The sequence below is a fragment of the Mastomys coucha genome, unplaced genomic scaffold, assembly GCF_008632895.1.
Source record: "Mastomys coucha isolate ucsf_1 unplaced genomic scaffold, UCSF_Mcou_1 pScaffold20, whole genome shotgun sequence".
Lineage (NCBI taxonomy): Eukaryota > Metazoa > Chordata > Mammalia > Rodentia > Muridae > Mastomys > Mastomys coucha.
In genome coordinates this window covers 68,915,638-68,919,878 of record NW_022196903.1, presented here as the reverse complement: position 1 = coordinate 68,919,878, position 4,241 = coordinate 68,915,638, and positions in this window count along the sequence as shown.

Here is a 4,241-nt window from a genome sequence, read left to right as displayed (position 1 = left end):
AAAAAAAGGAAAAGAAAAAAAAAAACAAACCCCTGTTCCCTCCTCCCCTCCCCCTGCTCACCACCCTATCCTCTCCTGCTTACTGGCCCTGGCATTCCCCTACACTGGGACATAGAACCTTCACAGGGCCAAGGGCCCCTCCTCCCACTGATGACCAACTTGGCCATCCTCTGCTATACATATGCTGCTGGAGCCATGAGTCCCACTATGTGTACACTTTGGTTGGTGGTTTAGTCCCTGGGAGCTCTGAGGGTACTAGTTAGTTCATATTGTTCTTTGTCCTAAGGGGCTGCAAACCCTTCAGCTCCTTGGATCCTTTCTCTAGCTCCTTCATTGGGAATCCTGTACTCAGTCCAATGGATGGCTGTGAGCCTCTACTTCTGCATTAGTCTGGTACTGTCAGAGCCTCTCAGGAGACAGCTATATCAGGCTCCCGTCATCCAGCACTTGTTGGTATCCACAATAGTTTCTAGATTTGATGATTTGATGGGAAGGATTCCCAGGGGGAGCAGTCTCTGATTTGTCTTTCCTTAAGTCTCTGCTCCATAGTTAGTCTATACAACTCCTTCCATGGGTATTTTGTTCCCCCTTTTAAGAAGGAACTAAGAATCCTCACTTTGGTCTTCTTCTTGAGTTTCTTATGATTTGTGATTTGTACTTTGTGTATTCCAATCTTCTGGGCTAATATCCACTTATCAGAAAATGCATACCATGTGTGTTCTTTTTTTGATTGGGTTACCTCACTCAGGATGATATTCTCCAGGTCCATCCATTTTCCCAAGAATTTCTTAAATTCATTGTTTTTAATAGCTGAGTAGTATTCCATTGTGTAGATGTACAACATTTTCTGTATCCATTCCTCTGTTGAGGGACACCTGGGTTGATTCCAGTTTCTGGCTATTATACATAAGGTTGCTAAGAACATAGATATAGGAGATGAATCCTGGCTTTATAGGGACAGGTAGATGGCTCAATGAGAACGAGAGCATGCTGTGCAGCATGGAAGCCTGAGTTCCGGTCCCCAGCATACTGTACAAACAAAACTAGACATAGTTGCATTCTTGCCTAAGGGATTGGAATTGTGGGATGTCTACGGTGCCAGGATAGTGCATCCAGAGTCAGTCAACATGATATTGTCAGGTTCTGTCAAAAATACAGAATACAAGGTTTGGAAGGTTAGAACATATAGTCAAACTAAAGCAAATGAGGATTAATTAACATATAAAAACATTTATAAATGCATACAAATAAGTATGTTTTATAATCAATTAGAACCCAAGAGAAAAGTAAGGGTAGCATAATTCCTCCTTACAGTTTAAGAGTCCTGAGTAGTATCTGCAAAAAAAGAGAGCTAAGGATAGGAGTTTACATAATACAAAGTTAAAAAGTAGAAAAAACATCCAAAGTAAAGGATGAACAATTTCCTGGAAGGTGAGAGGCAAACTGATACACCATCTTCTACTGAGGATCTGAAGGTTAAAGTTAAAATGATGATCAACAGTGCCAGCATGTGTGTGCTCATTCTATTTATGGGATAAACACCAGGCAGTCTCTTAAAGCATAAGTGTTTGCCTCCAGCAAAGAACCTGACAGTGCCAACAAATGAGGTATGTAAATTGTACTTTATTTTTATAAGCTCTTTTGCATTTACCCATTGATTTTCAAACCACAAAACATAAACAACAAATAGCCCCTCCCCCAAAGAAGCAAAACCAGCCACCCACATATTTAGTTTAAGTTGGCTATAGTATGAAATAAGGCCAGTAAAACAAATATGTATATATGTATACATATTTGTTTTAATTGTTTGTTCAAATATATATATATATATATGTATATATATATATTTGAAAAGAAAACATTGCCAGTGTTAGCATCAGGGCCTCTAAAGTCCGTGATGTCACATGGGCGGGCCTCACAGACCTGTTGCCAGGACAACAGCCACAATATTTCCAGAATCCATTGGGCTCACCTCCTACCTTTACCTGCTGCTTCTATGTCAGAACCCATATTTATACATGGGGAACTCCCCTCTAGCTTTCTCTCTCTCCCTCCTCTCTCTCTGCTACTGCCCCTTCTCTCCCTCTCAATTAAACCTCTTACATGTGGAATTGTTTGGGCCTAGTGTGTGGAATGTTCTGTCCTGAGCTGCCATTCTAACACATCAGCCAGCATTATTAAGAATTTTACAATAATCTCCAATAAATCTAAAGACTAAATTACTTTTCTGTTCCGATCATAACAATTTCTGAAAATTATAGTGGTATAAAAAAAAATCTAATCATTAAGCTATGCTTTTGTGTGATTTATATGAGTAAATTCTATAAAATGTCATAGACTAATATTTTTCAGAGAATCAATCTCACTTTAGGTTTAGGGTTTACAAGATACAATAGCTTGCAGACAGAATTTGATCTCCCCCCCCCATTCCCATGGTGTTCTCCATTTTATAGCTAAGAATTTTAGAGATCTATTCTTACTTTGGCTTCATCTTTTACTTCCTTTCTGATGGCTTGAGTGTTGGTGAGTGTAGAATATAGGGGTGAATACTCCATGTAGGTGCCAGCTCAAGCTCTCGGCATTCCATGAGTTGTGTGGCTGTTCATACACAATCATATGGAAAATCAACTCCTTTACTGTGATTTTCACATCTCCTTGTACAAAGCTCAAGTCCAAGTTGATCAAGGACCTCCACATAAAACCAGATACACTCAAACTAATAGAAAAGAAAGTGGGGAAGAGCCTCGAGCACATAGGCACAGGGGAAATTTTCCCGAACAGGACACCAATAGCTAATGCTCTAAGATCAAGAAATGACAAATGGGACCTCATAAAATTGCAAAGCTTCTGTAAGGCAATAGACACTGACAATGGGACAAAATAGCAACTAACAAATTGGGAAAAGATCTTCACCAATCCTATATCTGATAGAGGGCTAATAGCCAATATATACAAAGAATTCAAGAAGTTAGGCTAAAGAGAAACAAATAACACTATTAAAAATGGGGTACAAAGCTAAACAAAGAATTCTTAACTGGCAAATACTGAATGGCTGAGAAACACCTAAAGAAATGTTCAACATCCTTAGTCATGAGGGAAATGCAAATCAAAACAACCCTGAGATTCTACCTCACATCAGTAAGAATGGCTAGGATAAAAAACTCAGATGACAGCAGATGCTGGAGAGGTTGTGGGAAAAGAGGAACACTCCTCCATTGCTGGTCGGACTGCAAGCTGGTACAACCACTCCGGAATTCAGTTTGGCAGTTCCTCTGACCTGAGTGGACTCATATACTTATATGTACAGATTCACACAAAACACATACTTACAAATAATAAAAAAAATTAAAAGTGAGTCTTTAAATTGGCATTGATACATGACATTAAAATATGAATTTTATATCATAGAACATGAGGTTCTACTGTTTTATACAACTTTAAGCAGTGATATTAAGACAGCGAAGACATTAAACATAGTAGATCAATTAAGAGTGACTATGTCACTACAGAATGGAGATAGAAGTAAGATATAACCATAATAGGCCTTTTGGCACAAAATTGTCTTGAACAACTTAACCATATTCTATTCATCTAGAAATTTATTCATATAGGAAAAATGATAAATATAATTACATTGAAAGGTACATCATCATTTTTAGTATATCTTACATTTATTGTATATATTGCAAATATCTACCTGCACATTTTTTTTCATTTTTGATGCTATTTAATTTGTTTTATGAACACTGGATTAGTTCTCTTTTTCCTGTAATATTTGAGGTCAATTGCTATCAAGGTAAGACCCAAGTAAAATCTTAATGACAGAGCAAATTTCATATTTAAAGTATAACTTGTCCTGTAGGTTTTACTGTGTTTGTATATTTATGGTGTGGGAGATTGCAGAAATAATCTACTGTTCCTTATCTAGATATCATCCTGATTAATATTATATTAGGCTTAGTGTAATTGCTACTGTTGCATAATTTGAGTTTCTGTTGAACATCTTACCTTGTACATTGTAGTAACTGAATTTAGGATGTTGAGAAGCTATTGAAGAAGTTTAGGCATAAATACTCTGGTCCTCTCATATCTATTTAGGGGTCATCACACAGCTGGATGGCCTCTAAAAGATGTTTCTTTGTTCTATTTTTTTTTTTAAAAAAGGGCTTTTCTCAAGAATTGGATCTTAAATCATATCTCACAATGCTGATAGAGGAACTTAAGAAGGACATGAATAACAC